This window comes from Balaenoptera borealis (assembly GCF_965194805.1).
Source record: "Balaenoptera borealis genome assembly, chromosome: 12".
In the NCBI taxonomy this organism is placed as follows: Eukaryota; Metazoa; Chordata; class Mammalia; order Artiodactyla; family Balaenopteridae; genus Balaenoptera; species Balaenoptera borealis.
The window spans coordinates 47,470,480-47,488,895 of record NC_138869.1 but is presented as its reverse complement, the minus strand read 5'-3'; the positions used below and the strand labels follow the sequence as shown (position 1 = coordinate 47,488,895).

General features: G+C 39.9%; 1 pseudogene across 1 annotated transcript; it reads right to left on the bottom strand.

Moving 5' to 3' along the window:
- Positions 1–1,750: 1,750 nt before the first annotated feature.
- LOC309607197 (single-stranded DNA-binding protein, mitochondrial pseudogene) lies at positions 1,751–17,301 on the bottom strand (annotated as a pseudogene). Its single transcript has one exon. The product of its transcript is annotated as a single-stranded DNA-binding protein, mitochondrial pseudogene (transcript).
- Between the last annotated feature and the right edge of the window lie 1,115 nt (positions 17,302–18,416).

Genomic DNA, 18,416 nt, shown 5'->3' with positions numbered 1-18,416 from the left:
CTGCCTCTGAGAGTGGGGGTAGCAGGTGAAGGCGCTGTGCTGATGCCCTTAAAGAGGTACAGGTGCCATATATCTACATAATATTGCCTGAGAAAGGAACCTAGAAGTGGAGGAGGACGAGGAAGAAATGGCAGGTTCTCAGGTAAAATTTGTGATCCAGATCAGCGGCTGTGTCCCCTTTTCTTGCTGAAATCCCATGTATTTCGAACTTGCAAACATTTACTTCTCTACTGCTGGTGGTCCTGCCTAACAAATTTGCTTTCAATACTGTTGCCAACAAATTTTGGCTCCCTGTGCACTGATGCCGAATAGAAATACGGAGACGGAAATTTGGAGGATAAGAAATAGAGGCTTTCTACTTTCTTTGTCAGGCAAAGGGAAGACACAGCAGGCTAGCGCCTCAAGAATCGGAGATTTTATACGTGGGGCTCGCAGTCCAGGGCATGTGATAAGGATCAAAGTAGTGAATGTCTTGCATTCTTTTTCCTTTGCATTATTTCAAAACAGTCAAAGCTGGCATCAGGCAGCCCGGTAATTGGGGTCCAGCAGTCTGGTAATTGGGTCCATTTGTCTCTGGTTTATGGGCCAGCGACCTTCTTTCTGAAATGCAAAAGCTACAGGGAGTGATTTGTTACAAGGGGGCGTAGGAAATGTAAGCGCAGGGATGGAATAAGGTTAGGGAGTGAGAGGCCCAGGATGTAACTCACACAGGGTTAGGGGTGATAGGTGCAGAATGTAATTTACATAGTGTCAGGGAGTGAGGTTAGCTTTGTGAAGAACAAATCTAGTTACAGACACTACAGATTAGTAGCAGTTAAAATAAAACTAGGAGTGATTAACTGTTTCAGGCCAGGTTATGTTTCGTCTCTAGCCTGCCTGTTCACTGTTCCCTTTGTTTTCCTTGCTCTCAGGAGAAGGAAAACTTCATTTCTATTTTTTTTTTTTTTAAATGAATGCATTTTTTATAGTATTATAGTGTTCATTCTAAGCCAGGTATGGCTTTTGTTTTTAAATTTATTTATTTATTTATTTATGGGTGTGTTGGGTCTTCGTTTCTGTGCGAGGGCTTTCTCCAGTTCCAGCGAGCGGGGTCCACTCTTCATCGCGGTGCGCGGGCCTCTCACTATCGCGGCCTCTCTTGTTGCGGAGCACGGGCTCCAGACGCGCAGGCTCAGTAGTCGTGGCTCACGGGCCTAGCCGCTCTGCGGCATGTGGGATCTTCCCAGACCAGGGCTCGAACCCGCGTCCCCTGCACTGGCAGGCAGACTCTCAACCACTGCGCCACCAGGGAAGCCCCTTCATTTCTATTTTTACTGCAACAATACTTTTCTTTTTTTCCCTAATGATAGCCAAGGTTAGATCTTTAGGATATTCCTTTCTTACATCCCATGTCCTTCTCTCCATCCAGGCTCCCTTTACAGCTTAAAGAATTCCTACCATAAATTACTGATGTGCAAATGTTGAAAACGATCCCTTTTTGTCCTATCAACTCAGGGATGTGTTGATACACAAGATTCCCACTGAATATGAGGTTGGGTCCTGGGATATCAGTGAAGGAGAATATGTAATATTTAGGTCCTGTGTGGATGCGGCATCAGTCTATGTAGACAAGGATAATGACAATGCACCAGTAAAGCTTATTTGCTATATGGCCCAGAGTAACCCAAAGTTCTGATAAAGAAACAGAGCTACCAGTTGCCTCAAGGAAAGACTTACTATTTAAAATACACAAGAGTACAGGATGTGAGAGTTATATGTGACTTTAAACTTGCTTAACACTTTTCTCATGATTAGATTTTTTTTTTTTTTCAAAACGGTATCACAGCAATGATGAGTCCTGTGTGGATAGGGCAGCTGATATCAATTTGTCCCATTACAGCTGATGTTAATTTTGTTCACTTGATTCAGGGGATGTGAGCCAGATTCCTTGGCAGAGAAGTTAATAATTCTTCAATTACCATTAATAGGGTCTCGGAGGGATTTACTGAGAGCTGTGCATAAAGCATCGCATTTCATGTGACTACTCCCCCTGTCTACTTCATTTCCCTTTACTTGTAGATTGCTTTGGAAAATGAAGGCTCTCACCTTTGTTCAGACTTTCGTTAGTAAATATTCTATAAATTTCCTTTTTTATTACACTGCCATTTCACAGTTATTCTCTTCTTTATTACTTTTGTATCTTCAGGAAAAGTAAACAAGGGTCCTATAGTATGTGTTCAAATATCTTAAAATGCTGTAATATAATCAGCACAAATGAGAAATGAAATCATTTCAAGGAAATAGGGGTTTGTTGATGCAAAGAAAAGCTTCATGAGGTTTCATCTTGTCCTTCTCATTTCTTGAGTTGGTCTGCATCTTTCGCTGTAGATCAGTGATCATTCTAGATGTTTAAAATGAAATAAGATATTGTTGCCCACATCTTAAAATCGGCTATCCATTCCTTATTTTTGATTCAGTACTACTTGGAAGTAGAGTTAAGGATCTGCAAATTAGAAATGCTTCCTAAGTGCTTTAAAGGGGCTGTCAGGAAATACTATTTGGTGAAGTAATTTTCTATAACTTATAGTGTCCTGTCTTCTCTACTGAACACAGTACTAGATTGGAAATTGTAGAATCTTCAGAATGAGTAATATGTTCCTTTGTTTAATAAACAGGTGTTGCTGTCTCTAAGCTGAACCTGGTCACCTCTTTTGAGCAAAGAGCCCTGGGATGTGAAGAAAAGGAGACAACAGTCATACACCCAGGTAGGTGGGAATAAATAAAGCAGATAACACAGGGGTGATGTACAAAGGTGAAGGAGGAAGTGAGGCTTTAAAATGTTGTTTGGGAGGCTCTGCTTCGATGGAAATTATTTTGAGAAGCCCAGGTTTATGTCTCTTGCTGTCACAGAGGTACATCTGTTCTACTCGTATCCTGCTCCTAAATCCTCTAAGGGTTTTCCTTTTGCTCCAGTGATCTTCCATGGCAGTCAGAGTGAGAGCCAAAGGCTTCTGCATGGCCTCTGAGGGTCTGCATGTTCTGACTGTTACTCCATTGCTTTTGGGGACCTGGGGAAAATCTGTGCACAGACAAAGTTCTTTTATGGAGTTTATGTGAGTTTCTCCTCCCTTGTCTTTGGAGGTACTTGTCTCCTACAGACACGTACAAATTCCACTACAACACTGGGAACGTGAGATAGACTGAGTGTCCTCCATTCAAGTCTATGTAGACCAGGCTTCCCCATGGACCAGACCCTGCACTAGGTCATCAGAAGTGAACCTGGAGGGGCTTCCCTCGTGGCGCAGTGATTAAGAATCCTCCTGCTGAACAGTATGGAGGTTCCTTAAAAAACTAAAAATAGAACTACCATACGACCCAGCAATCCCTCTACTGGGCATATACCCTGAGAAAACCATAATTCAAAAAGAGTCATGTACCAAAATGTTCATTGCAGCTCTATTTATAATAGCCAGGACATGGAAGCAACCTAAGTGTCCATCATCGGATGAATGGATAAAGAAGGTGTGGCACATATATACAATGGAATATTACTCAGCCATAAAAAGAAACGAAATGGAGGTATTTGTAGTGAGGTGGATGGAGTTAGAGTCTGTCATACAGAGTGAAGTAAGTCAGAAAGAGAAAAACAAATACAGTATGCTAACACATATATATGGAATCTAAGGGAAAAAAAAGTCATGAAGAACCTAGTGGCAAGATGGGAATAAAGACACAGACCTACTGGAGAATGGACTTGAAGATATGGGGAGGGGGAGGGGTAAGATGTGACAGGGTGAGAGAGTGGCATGGACATATATACACTACCAAATGTAAAATAGATAGCTAGTGGGAAGCAGCCGCATAGCACAGGGAGATCAGCTTGGTGCTTTGTGACCACCTAGAGGGGTGGGATAGGGAGGGTGGGAGGGAGGGAGACGCAAGAGGGAAGAGATATGGGAACATATGTATATGTATAACTGATACACTTTGTTATAAAGCAGAAACTAACACACCATTGTAAAGCAATTATACTCCAATAAAGATGTTAAAAAAAAAAACTCTTAAAAAAAAAAAAGAATCCTCCTGCCAATGCAGGGGACATGGGTTTGATCCCTGGTCCGGGAAGATTCCACATGCCATGGAGCAGCTAAGCCTGAGCGCCACAACTACTGAGTCTGCACTCTAGAGCCCACGAGCCACAACTACTGAGCCCACGAGCCACAACTACTGAAGCCTGCATGCCTAGAGCCCGTGCTCCGCAACAAGAGAAGCCATGACAATGAGAAGCCTGCACACCGCAACGAAGAGTAGCCCCCGCTCGCCGCAACTAGAGAAAGCCCATGCGCAGCAACGAAGACCCAACACAGCCAAAAATAAATAAAATAAATAAATTTTTAAAAATTAAAAAAAAAAGAAATGAAGCTGGGAGCCTCATAGTGTTTACCCAGCCTCATGATAGAATAACCTGGGCCACTTCGTTAAGATATCATTGATGCTGGGCCCTGCCAAAGACTAATTGACAGAAGCTATGGGGGTGGGACACAGGGAATGGTAGTTCTAAAATATACATAAATGATTCCAATGGGGAGTCAATGCTGAAAATGACCTTGGGGAACATTGCTCACCAGAATTGCATGTCTATACAAATCACTTATGCATCCTGTTAAAAACAGATACTGGGGCCCCACGCTCAGACGTTATGAGTCTCCAAGTTGGGATGAAGGTCATTAATTTGCACTTTGAGCAGCCACTGAAGTCGCTTACCCCAGACTTCATTTCCAGCAGCATTAATCTAGAGAAATCAAGAACAGCACCTGACTGCCTATCCGAACACAAATACTGCTTGTTCCCAGGGACGACCACTAACAACTTCTGAAAAGATGACATTCTCTGCTCACCACTTTCAAACTGATCAGGAACTGGAGAAAGCAGCGGGGTCTGAGCAAGACTGTTATGGGGAAACATTTATTCATTCATGAAAGGAATGTTTCATGAGGACCTACTGTATGCTCACAGCTATGTGAGGATGCACTGTGTTCAAGACACTGTGCTAACATCCTCACATTATGAGAGTTGATTGTCGTAATCTGCTGGGGAGCTGGATATTCTATGTTCATCTTTCCCAGGAGGATTTAGTTGTTGGTCTTGCCTTCCTGGGAGTAGAGATTATCTTTGTCTCTTCTCTTTCATTATCACGGAAGATAGTCCTTTGCTCTCCTTTATCTGAGTCTAAGCATCAAAAATTGTGAATGCCAGATCCATTCACAAAGGTGGCAGAGTTTTCAGAAACTCTGGTGTCTGAGCTGCTCTGAAAAGGATGACCAAAGAATGGGGGTGGAGCCATGGCAGGACTTTTTTTTTTTTTTTTTTTTTGCTTGTTTAAGTGGTCCTTTTAAAAGGAATCTGAATTGACCTTTCCTATTAGGCTCTACAAGTCTGATTTTGGAAGAGGGACTATATTCTGGGTGGAAATTCTGGGGCAGCAGAGCTGTGCCTGCAATGTTAAGTCCGAAGTATGAAACAGGAATCTGTGGCATCAGATGGGCTGCTCTAGAGGTGGGACTGACTGGTGCCTTATGAGTTTATATTACTCAGGGTGATTCTGGGTGGCCAGTCCCTGATTCCAGTCTGCTCTTGGGTCATATGCATTGTTAGAGGTACTAGATTCAAGTCTTTATGAGTTTCACCTGCATTCCCTGTCTGTGCCTGTGTGAAGGTTTGGGCTAAAAAAGAGGCCAAAAAAGGGAAGGTTGTCAAAACCCAACGGGTAACAACACGGGTCAGAGGGAGAACTGGCCTGTGCTACAGACTGTGGTACCAGCTTGCCTGAACTGCGAACTCAGGTGCGTGGGCTCCATTAAAATGGAATTCAAGGCTGGCGATCTGGAGCCCCGGGCTGGTGAAGGGAGGAGGCTGTGACTGGAAGTTTTGGCCCTGGGAGGGGCTGGTGTGTGCCAGAAGTCCTCTGTGCCCTGCTCAGCACGTGGTGGGAGACTCTGCCTGCGCAGGCAGTGTGGTGTTACTATCAAGGGTGCAGTCTGGTCAAGTGAGGGCACAGCTGTGCTGGTGTGTTGTTGGCGTGAGTGAGTGGGGGCAGGGAGAAGCGGGGAGAGACTTCACCCTGAGTCCTCAGGCCACGCTGCACCTGAGCGAGGTGTTTAGGGACTAGACGAGGTGCTAGTGCTGAAAATAAAATGTGGCACTGTGTGTTAAAATGTTAATTAATGCGCATTCCAGTTTTCAAGAGTTCATTTGAGCCGACCTCTATTCAGTTCCAGCAGCCTCAAATCAAAGGTGGTTAGGAGCACTTTATCTGCAGGAACTCGGAGAGAGGTTTTTCTAGAGAAGACACCACATCAAAGCGAGGATAATAATTGATTGTATCTTAACCAGTCACCTCGGTTTGGGAAAGCCTTGCTGGCTCTGTGTGATTGGTTGTTCTTAATTTATTTTCTCAGATTAACGAGCCTTGACTCTGAATTAAGTTTTGTTTGCTCAAATAGGCTACCAAAATATGAGAGTCACCTCAGACTAATGGCCTCCTTGTTTAATTACTTTAACACTGGAAACGCAGTAGGTGGGATATTATACTTTTCATCCATTTGCAAGGTAATTTAGCAATTGTCCACCTAACATAGAAATGCACAGTCATGTTGGTGCAACAATTTCATGTCCCAGAACCACCCAGATAAGCCACATGTGTAGAAATCGGAGATCCACATTCTGTGATAGCAGGACAAAAAAAGATGTATCTATGTAAATGCATAACTAGGGAGGGTTTCAGTAAAGTCTTTCTATTCATAATTACCATGGAATATGATGTCGTGTCTTTGGGAATGCAGGAGATCCATTTCTACTGGTGTGAAAATATTACCTTCATATATCATTGGTTAAGGAAAGCAATTTTATTGACAGAGTTTGATTTGACATTATATATATCAATATTGAACCATGTACATAATATTTTAGTGTTTGTGTATGTGTGGATATATATTATACAAATTCAAATATAGTTTGTTACACATGGAAATTGCATAGCAAGGAGGATATACTTTGAACTGATGATGTTACATCTGGAGATAAAATTTTATTATTGTTTCTGGGGAATTCCCTGGCTGTCCATTGGTTAAGACTTGGGCTTTCACTGCCTTGGGCCCGGGTTCGATCCCTGGTCAGGGGACTAAAATCCCACATGCCGTGATGTGTAGCCAAATAAAAAAATTTATTGCTTCTGGGGGATGGTTAATTAATTGGCATTTTTACTTGATTTTATTGTTTAAATATATTATAATTTCATATTTTGTAATGTTTATTATTTTATAAGTAAATTTGTTCCTATGTGCAGTAGTTTTCTATCACTGCTATAATGTATGACCACACATTTAGCAGTTTAAAAAACATTCTACAGTTCATAAGTTAGAAATCTAGTGGTCTTGGCTGGGCTTTCTGTTTACGGTCTTACAAGGTCAAAAATTAGGGTCTCATGAGGCATAGGTTCTTATCTGCAGCTTCCAGGGGAGAATCCACTTCCAGGACCATTCAGGTGCTAGGCAGAATCCATTTCATTCTGGTGGTTTCCATGTGAGCCCTCTATGGTCACACCTTGCATCCGGTGTCCCTAAAGGAGAGAAGAAATACTGTGTCATTGTTCACTCATTTTTTCTCTAATCCTTTACTGTGTATTCAGTTGAAGGGATCATCACAGGTATTTTATGTAAGTAAGGTTATTACCTCAAGGTCTCAAACTAGAAACTATTCACGATTAGGTTATGATTTGAATGAAAATCATGGAATTAGTGAATAGGAGAAAAAATTAGTGACCCTTAATCCACCTGCTGCAACTACCATCACCCTTCTCCACCCCTCAACTCCACCATCCTCTATTCCTCATTGTGACCTCAGTCTCTCTGCCTCTGTGACCTTTAGATATCTCTAGAATGAATTCTTCCCCTTCTAGGCTTCTTTACTGCTCTCCTGTGTCCATCCCGTACATTTTAGACCTCCATCCCCATGAAACCTGTATTCTCCGGATTCCAGAGCGCTCAACCCAACCCTCCTCCCCTTCTACTGCTCCCAAGCCTTTTATCCTTCATATCCTCCTTCTCCCTTGCCCTTTATCCTCCTCTCCTTCCAGTGACTTCAGCCCATTTCTTGTGTCCTGTATGTCTAATGCCCCCAAATGTTCCAGTCATCAGTTACCAAGTGTCCTTAGTTTCCTCATGACCCTGCACCCATTTCCCCCAACCCTATAATTCCTGACTCTGCAAGTTCCTCTGCCAATTTTTGGAATAGTTGGAGAAGAATAGGTGTTAACTCTTCTCTAAATGTTTGGTAGAATTCACTTGTGAAGCCATCTGCTCCTGGACTTATGTTTGTTGGAAGTTTTTTAAATAACTGATTCAACTTCATTACTGGTAATTCATCAAATTGATTATATTTTCTATTTCTTCCTCATTCAGTTTTGGGAAATACATTTCTAGGAATTTATCCATTTCTTCTAGGTTGTCCATTTTATTAGCATATAATCGTTCATGGCAGTCTCATGCTCGTTGGTGTTTCTGTGGTGTCAGTGGTACCCTCCCCTTTTTCATATCTGATTTTACTGATTTGGGCCCTCTCTTTTCTTTTTTTTCTTCTTCATGAGTCTGGCTAAATTTTGTTTATCTTTTCAAAGAACCAGCTCTTAGTTTCATTGATCTTTTCTATTGATTTTTCATCTCTATTTTATTTATTTTTGCTCTAATCTTTATGATTTTTAAAAATTTTACTAACTTTGAGCTTTCTTCTTTTTCTCACTCCTTTGGGTGTAAGGTTAGATTGTACATTTGAGATTTTTCTTGTTTTCTGTAAACAAGCTTGTATCACTGTAAACTTCCCTTTTAGAACAGCTTTTGCTGTGTTTTGTAGATTTGGATTGTTGTGTTTTCATTTCCATTTGTCTCTAAGTATTTTTTATTTCCTCTCTGATTTCTTCAGTGATCCATTGGTTATTTAGTAGCATATTGTTTAGCCTCCACGTGTTTGTGTTTTTTGCAGTTATTTTCTTAAAGTCGATTTGTAGTCTCAGCATTGTGTTTGGAAAATATACTTGACGTGATTTCAATTTCCTTAAATTTAGTGAGGGTTGTTTTGAAGCATAGCATGTGGTCTATCCTGGAGAAAGTTCCATGTGCACGTGAAAATGAAGTGTATTCTGACGCTTTTGGATGGAATGTGTCATATATACATCCATCCATCTGTTCTAATGTGTCCTTTAAGGTCAGTGTTTCCTTATTGATTTTCTGTCTGGATGACTTGTCCATTGTTATAAGTGGGGTTTTAAAGTTCCCTACTTTTATTGTGTTACTATCAATTTTTCTGTTTACGTCAGGTAATATTTGCTTTATGTATGTTGGTGCTCCTGTGTTGGGTGCATAAATTCTTAAAATTGTTATATCTTCTTGGATTGATCCCTTAATCATTATGTAGTGTCCTTCTTTGTCTCTTTTATTTTATTTTATTTTATTTATTATTTTTTGGTCGCTCTGCATGGCATGTGGAATCTTAGTTCCCCTACCATGGATTGAACCCTTGCCCCCTGCCGTGGAAGCGTGGAGTCTTAACCACTGGACCACTGGGGAAGTCCCCTTCTTTGTCTCCTAACAGTCCTTATTTTAAAGTCTAATTTGTCTAGGAGTTCCCTGGTGGTCCAGTGGTTAGGACTCAGCACTTTCACTGTGGTGACCCAGGTTCAATCCCTGGTCTGGGGTTCAATTCCTGGTTGGGGAACTAAGATCTTACAACCCATGTGGCCAAAAAAAAAAAACTCTTTTAAAAATCACTTAAAATTTAAATACACTGGTATGTGGAGCATGAAACACTTTTTGGGATATACTATTATAAAAGATTCAAAATGCTAAACATAGAACTACCCTATGACCCAGTGATTCCACTCCTGGATTTACATCCAAGAAAAACCCAAAACACTATTTCAAAAGATACATGCACCCCAATGTTCATAGCACTATTTACAATTGCCAAGATACAGAAGCAACCTAAGTGTCCTTCAACAGATGAATGGATAAAGAAGATGTGGTATATGTATACAACACAATACAACTCAACCATGAAAAAATGAAATTTTGCCATTTGCAGCAACATGGATGGACTTGGAGGGCATTATGCTAAGTGAAATAAGTGAGACAGCAAAAGGAAAATACTGTATGATATCACTTATGTGTGGAATCTAAAAATACAACAAATGAGTGAATACAAAAAAAAAAAACAAATGCACAGATACGGAGAACAAGCTAGTGGTGACCAGTGGGGAGGTGGGAGGGACTCTATAGGGGTGAGGGAGTGGGAGGTACAAACTATTGGGTATAAGATAGGCTCAGAGATGTATTGTACAACATGGGGAAAATAGCCAATATTTTATAATAACTGTAAATGGAAAGTAACCTTTAAAAACTGTATAAAAATATTTTAAGTTTTTAAAATAAAATAAATAAAAATTTTAAAAGGTACAATATTCTCAAAGAATATTTGAAAAAGTGGATGTGCTTTTCTCTAATTTTTACCTTAATCAATGCACTTTAAATATTTGAGAAATTATAGATACGTAAGGGGGGGTGGAGAGAACAAACTCTGGCACCACAATTTATAACACACACACATAGACACACAATAAACAAAAAATTCTGATCTGTTGATTCAGTTATAATGTGCTTTATTAACATAGATCACAACTTCCTTTGTGAATCATCAAATATGCATTCATGGCATCATTTTCAAAGGCTTCTGTCCATTCCCAACACAAAATGTTAATCCACCGTCAGTGGCTGCCTTTGGTTTATTTTCAAACAAATCTGTGATGCAAACAACTTCATGCTCTGGATCTTTGGGGGTAGGGAGTCTCAGCTCACCTGAGGACAGGTGGTCATGCCCTGCTCTCAGGTAGTCCTGTGGGTCAGGTGGGCCCTGAGAGGAGAGGGGGCTAAAGGACCTGAGGACTAAGGGTACCTTTGGGTAGATTTCTATGAGCCACCCCTCACACAACCCTAAACCCACCATGTGATTTCCACCAACCTAGCAGCATGTCCCCTAGGCAGCAGCAAGGCCACACCTATTCCAGGAGGGGCTCAGCCCCTAGGAATCAGGCCCAGGGAACCTGCACTTCTGGAAGTTCTTACCTGAAACCTTCACGCTACTCAGTGGTCTCAGGTGTGCTCTGCCTGATAACTCTAGCTCAGTGCTACTGGATACGGGTCTGAGGAGTAACATCTGCACCAACAAAAAACTTGTTAAAGATGCCATTTCATGAGCCCCACAGGAGAATCATAATTTAGAGTGGGGCCCTGATTCCCCCCAAATTTGTAAGCACCTTAAAGCTTTGGAAGAAATGTTTGCTGTGTGGTTCCCATGCAGTTTCCCACTAGTATTACATGGTGAGTATTTAGAAATAACATCACCTGCACCCTCCCCACTGAGTCTGTCTATTGATCTGGGTGGGAGCATTTGCATTGTTTTAACTCCAGGTGATTCTAAATTTAGGCCAGTTTTAAGCATGAGGGCTACTGGATTCATTGGTGAGCGTTGCTTCCAGTCTTTGGTCTTTTTGCCGTTGGAGAGGCATCGGTGTCTGCTCTACATGGGATTGGAAGGGGCAGAGGAGTGTAGCCCACTTTCTCTATGCTGTAGCAGAGTTTTTGGGCCTCTGTGTGAGGGGAGAGTACATGTCGACAGGAAAGAAAAACCTCACAGTTTGGTCTCCATGCAGGAGCTCATTGTTCCTGAATCTCTCTTTTTCAAAAGGTTGGCATTTCACGGTCCTTTTGCCTGTGGGTATGGTGGGAACAGGTGAAGGAGTTGTGCTGATGCCATTGAAGACATATTCTCAAGATACTGATGTGATTTCTCAACATAATATCGATGAGAAAACAACCCAGAGCAGGAGGAAGAAGAGGAGAAAATGGCAGCTTCTCAGGTAAACGTCCTGTTCGGGGTCAGAGGCCGTGTCTGCTTTTTCTCCTGAAATGTCATGGATTGAGTACCTGCAAACCTTTCATTTTCTACTTCTGATGTTCCTGCCTAGCAAGGTTGTTTTCAACTGCTTGTTTTTCTCCTTCTTATGATAGTCAGTCAGCTCTTTACAATACTTCTCCCCTGTGTTCCAGAGCCTTTTCCCCATTGTCTGCATCCAGGCTCCCTACAGAGCTTGGAGAATTCTTACCATGAATTAATGACTTTCAACTATTGAAATTATTCCTTTTGTGAAAGATCAACATGGGAAGGCATTAATATCCAAAATTCCCTATGGGATAATTTCAGATGTTGAGATATTAGTGAAGAAGGGGAAAGTGGAATGATTAATGTACGTCTGAATGCAACATCAACTTAGCACAACAGGATTAACACACTTTTAAGTGGGATGGCATTAGTGGTCCAGATAACTCAAAGTTCTGGGGAAAAAAAAGTAACTAGGAGAGATTTGCTCTGTATTTTGATAAGAAAGACTATTTAAATACAGTATTAAGAGTCAGAGAACGTGGGAGGTATATGTGGACTGAAATTTGCATGAAACTGACATTTTTTCATGATAGTCTCAGGTTATGATTTTCTTAGTATTTTCACCCAGAATACCATGGCAGGGATAATGTGTCATGTGTGCTTCAGTGACCTGATAATTGTTTGTCCCATTACACCTGATGTTCCCTGGTTCAGGTGTTTTCTGCAAGATTTCTCTGCATTGAAGTTCATATACTTCTTTTATCTTTAGTAAGGGTTTGGTGTGATTCACTGAGAAATGTGCATAAACCATCATGGTGTATCTGGAAACTCCAATTTCTTCTTAGTTTTCCTTTACTTGTAGTTTGCTTTGGAAAATGAACGTTGTCACCTTTGTTTATTAAAGATACTGGCTTTTCAAGTGGAGGTTGTAATCAGTCAAGGCTTGTTCTTGTAAGTTTCCATTATACTCTATGCTCATGTAACAGAAATACTCTTCTTTATCACTTCTTTGTATTTTCAGAAGTTTACAAGAATCATATTATTAATGTATGCTCAATAGTGTTAAATTTCAGAAATATAGCTCAAATCAAGTGATAAGTATTTTCAAAGACATCAAAGATTCAGAAACAATAGCTCTAACTTGTTTTATATCTTTGTGTGTATATCTCCCCAAGTGTATTTATAAAATGCAAAGTGTATTGTCCACAAATAGATTTGTAAGATTTATCCAGTTAAAAATAATTAGTATTAATTCTTCCTTAAAAGTTTTGTAGGGGCTTCCCTGGTGGCGCAGTGGTTGAGAATCTGCCTGCCAATGCAGGGGTCACGGGTTCGAGCCCTGGTCTGGGAAGATCCCACATGCTGCGGAGCAGCTAGGCCCATGAGCCACCATTACTGAGCCTGCGCGTCTGGAGCCTGTGCTCCGCAACAAGAGAGGCCGCGATAATGAGAGGCCCGCGCACCGCGATGAAGAGTGGCCCCCACTTGCCACAACTAGAGAAAGCCCTCGCACAGAAATGAAGACCCAACACAGCCATAAATAAATAAATAAATAAATAAAGGTTAAAAAAAATGCAGAATCTCAGGCCCAGTCCCAAACCAACTGATTCAGATTCTGCTTTAAAAAAAAAAAAGTTTTGTAGAATTCATCAGTGAAGCCTTGTAGTCCTGGTAAATTTTTGTTGGGAGGTTTTTGAGAACCGATTTAGTCTCCTTAATAGTAATTTGGTCTGTTCAGATTGTTTTATTTCTTCATGATTCAGTCTTTTTATTTTTAATTTTTTAATTTTTTCTTTGGCCCATTGATTCTTTAGGATTGTGTTGTTTAATTTCCACACATTTGTAAATTTTCCAGACTCTGTTCTATTGTTCATTTCTGGTTTGTTACCATTGTGGTTGAAAAAAATACTGGGTTGGACAAAAGTTTCATTCCATTTTTTCCGTAAGATGGCTTTAGTAGGACTTAGTTGTCTTTAACTTCATTCGAAACAATTTTGTTAGATTGTATGTGACAGCTGTCATATCGGTGTGCATTTAAAAAAAGACTTATCAAAATTGGTGAATTTTTGTGTAGCCATTTTAATATTGAAGATGGAAGAAAAAAGCAACATTTTCAGAATATAATGCTTTATTATTTCAAGAAAGGCAAAAACACACCTGAAACGCAAAAAAAGATTTGTGCAGTGTATGGAGAAGGTACTGTGACTGATTGAACATGTCAAAAGTGGTTGGTGAAATTTCATGATGGAGATTTCTCACTGGATGTTGCTCCACAGTCGTGTAGACCAGTTGAAGTTGATAGCGACCAAATCGAGACATTCATTGAGAACAGTCAACATTATACCACACAGGAGATAGCTGACATACTCAAAGTATCCAAATCAAGTGATGAAAATCATTTGCACCAGCGTGGTTATGTTAATCTCCTTGATGTTTGGGTTCCACATAAGTTAAGCGAAAAAAACCTTCTTGACCATATTTCTGCATGTGATTCTCTACTTAAACGTAATGCAAACGTTCCGTTTTTAAAACAAATTGTGACGGGCAACAAAAAGTGGATGCTGTACAGTGTGGAATGGAAGAGATCTTGGGGCAAGTGATATGAACCACCACCAACCACACCAAAGGCTGGTTTTCATCCAAAGAAGGTGATGTTGTGTATATGGTGGGATTGGAAGGGAGTCCTCTATTATGAGCTTCTTCCAGAAAACCAAACAATTAATTCCAACAAGTACTGCACCCAGTTAGACCAACTGAAAGCAGCACTCAATGAAAAGCGTCCAGAATTAGTCAATAGAAAACGCATAATCTTCCATCAGGATAACTCAAGACCACATGTTTCTTTGATGACCAGGCAAAAACTGTTACAGCTTGGCTGGGAAGTTCTGATTCATCCACCGTATTCACCAGACATTGTACCTTTTGATTTCTATTTATTTTGGTCTTTACAAAATTCTCTTGTTGGAAAAAATTTCAATTCCCTGGAAGACTGTAAAAGGCACCTGGAACAGTTCTTTGCTCAAAAAAATAAAAAGTTTTGGGAAGATGGAATTATGAAGTTGCCTGAAAAATGGCAGAAGGTAGTGGAACAAAAGGGTGAATACATTGTTCAATGAAGTTCGTGGTGAAAATGAAAGGTGTGTCTTTTATTTTTACTTAAAAACCAAAGGCACTTTTTGGCCAACCCAATATTTAGTATGTAAGTGAAGTAAATCAGAAAGAGAAAGACAAATACCATATGTTATCACTTACATGTGGAATCTAAAATATCAATATGGCCCAAATGAACCTATATATGAAACAGAAACAGAATCACGGACATAGAGAACTGACTGGTGGCTGCCAACGGGGAGGGGTTAGGAGAAGGGATGGAGTGGGAGGTTGGGGTTAGCAGATATAAGATTTTGTATATAGAATGGATAAACAACAAGGTCCTACTGTATAGCACAGAGAACTATATTCAGTATCCTATAATAAACCATAGTGGAAAAGAATATTTTAAAAAGAATGTATATATATGTATAACTGAATCACTAAAAAAGATACTTAGTATAATATCAGTCTTCTTAAATTTACTGAGACTTGTTCAGTGATCCATCACGTTATCTGTCCTGGAGAATGTTCAATGTGCAGTTGAGAAGAATATGTATTCTGCTGCTGGTGGATGGGCTGTTCTCTTTTTGTCTAAGTCCATTTGGTCTAATGTATAATTCAAGTTCAGTACTCCCTTATTGGTTTTCTTTCTGGATGATCTATTCATTGTTGAATGTTGGGTATTAAAGATCTGGACACTTTTTTTCTATTGTCTATTTCTCTCTTCAAATCTGTTAGTATTTGCTTAACACATTAAGGTCCTCCACTGTTGAGTGCATATTTATTTATGATTGTTGTCTTCTTGATGAATTGAAAACATTATCATTATGTAATGACCTTATTTTTTTCTTGTTGCAGCTTTTGGCTTAAAGTCTATTTTGTCTGGTGTAACTCTAGCTACCACTGCTTTCCTTTGGTTTCCACATGTGTGGAATATCTTGTTCTAAAGCTTCACTTGGAGCCTGTTTGTGTTTTTGACACTGAAGTGAGCCTCTGATAGGCAGCATATAGTTTGATCTTGTATTTTTATCTAGCCACCCTATGACTTTTGACTAGAGAATTTAATATATCTATGTTTACAGTAATTATTGATAGGTAAAGACTTATCAATGCCATCTTGTTGTTTCCTGGATTTTTTTTGTTTCTTGTTCCTTTTTTCCTCTTCTGCTGCCTTTCTTTGTGAATTAGTGATATCCTGTAGTGATATTCCCTTCCCTTTGTATTTTCTGAATCTAGTACAGGTTTTTGCTTTGTGGTTCCATGAGGCTCACGGAAAACATCTTATAGATATAACACTCTATTTTATGTTGATAACAATTTAACTTCCATCACATACAAAAAAAAATCTACTCTTTTACTCCCCTCCATGAATTTTTGTGTATGGTGTTACAATTTAGCTCTTTGTATATTGTTTATACGTTAAAGTTATTATAGCTGCAGTTATTTTAATAATCTCATCCTTTAACCTTTATATACTAAAGTTAACTGGTTAACACACCACCATATCGCACTATTAAGGTATTCTTACCTTAACTATATACTAACATTTACAAGTCTATTGTGTAGTCTCATATGTTTTCATGGTACTATTTAGTGTCCTTTTATTTTAGCTTGAGGAACTCTTTTAGAATTTGTTCTAAGACAGATCTAGTGACGATGAACTCCCTCAGCTTTTGTGTTTTTTGTTTTGTTTTTTTTACACAAAAGAGTATTTTAATTCTTGTCCTTAAAAACTATAAAGACTATCATGATTTGGAAATGAGACCAAACAATGGCCAAAGAAGAATCGTACATTCTATGCCTTCTCTTTCCTTTGTTCACTCAGAAATATAATGTTTCAGCTATAATTGTTGTTGCTTGTTGTCTCACATTATTTTTATCCATATATTCACCATAGTCTACTTTCCCTTCCACGTAAATTCAAGACCCCTTTTTCATATACTGATATGCCACATCTCCGAGGCCTGGTCAGAATACTGAAATTCTGTGCCATGTTGTCTTTTGACTAACATCACCCATTTGGTATGCTTCATTTTCCCCTGATCGCCACATCTCATTTGCTGCTAGAGAAAATATCGTGACTGGGTTTTTTCCTTCTTCCTGTCTCATGACAGGGTCCTAACCTACTCGACCAAGTAGCTGCACATGATTCAGAGATCTTTTGAGAACCAAACTGCTAACTATTTCAGACTCATGTCTTACAAACTGATGAAATACCTGTACTACAGGTCTTTCAAACATGGCTTCTGTTTTCTTTTCTTACAATATAATCTTTAGTCTTTTCCTGACACTCTGGCCAGCTTTTGTTTTTTGAAAAGAGTTTTTAATCTCTTCATTCAAGAAGGACAATTATGATGAATAAGATATTCTTGATTGGCAAAGTTTATTGTTTTTTTTTTTGTTTTGGGGGAGTTTTTTGAGCAATTTGAATATATCATCCCACACTCTCCTGACCTGTGAGGTTTCTGCTCAGAAATCAACTTTTAATCTTATGAGGTTCTAGGGACTTCCCTGGTGGCGCATTGGATAAGACTCCATGCTCCCAGTGCAGGAGGCCCGGCTTCCATCCATGATCAGGGAACTAGATCCCAAATGCATGCTGCAACTAAGAGTTTGCATGCCACAACTAAGGAGCCCATGTGCCACAACTTAGGAGCCCTCCTGCCACAACTAAGACCCAGTGCAACCAAATGAACAAATAAATATTTTTTCAAAATAATAATCTTATGAGGTTCTCTTGTAAGTTATAAGCTTCTCTACTCTTGCTGCTTTTAAGATTCTCTGTTTTTGATAGTTGGTCGTTTGCATGGCTTGGCAATGGTAAAGAGTACCACAACGACTATTGGGGTACAAGTGCTTGTTTCCAATGATGGTATTCTCTGGTTATACAAACTGGACTAGGGTTTCCATATCTCGTGGTAGCTCCAGTTTTTAGTTTAGTAAGGAACTTGCCTACTGATCTCCATACTGGCTGTTAGCAAATTACATTCCCACCAACAGCATAGTAGGGTCCCCTTTATTGCCTGCCCTCTTGAGCACTTACTCTTCTTAGGTTTTTGATGACTGCAGGGAGGGAATACCTCGTCTACGTTTCTTTGCATTCTCTAATCATGACAGATCCTGAACATCTTTTCATTTGATGTGCTGTTTTTTAAAATACGTGTAAGTACCACTGAGCTCTTGAAACATTTCTGCCTGGGAGTCGGGCCTGTTTTGAATTCATTTCACATTACCTAACCCAGAACATTTCTTGCGGGCAGGGGTCGTTTGCAGCCCCGCAGGCCTTGTGGATGTTAACTGCCCTTGAGCACAGTTTTTCAAGTTGTTGTTACAGGAAAGCGCCACAATGCGGCAGC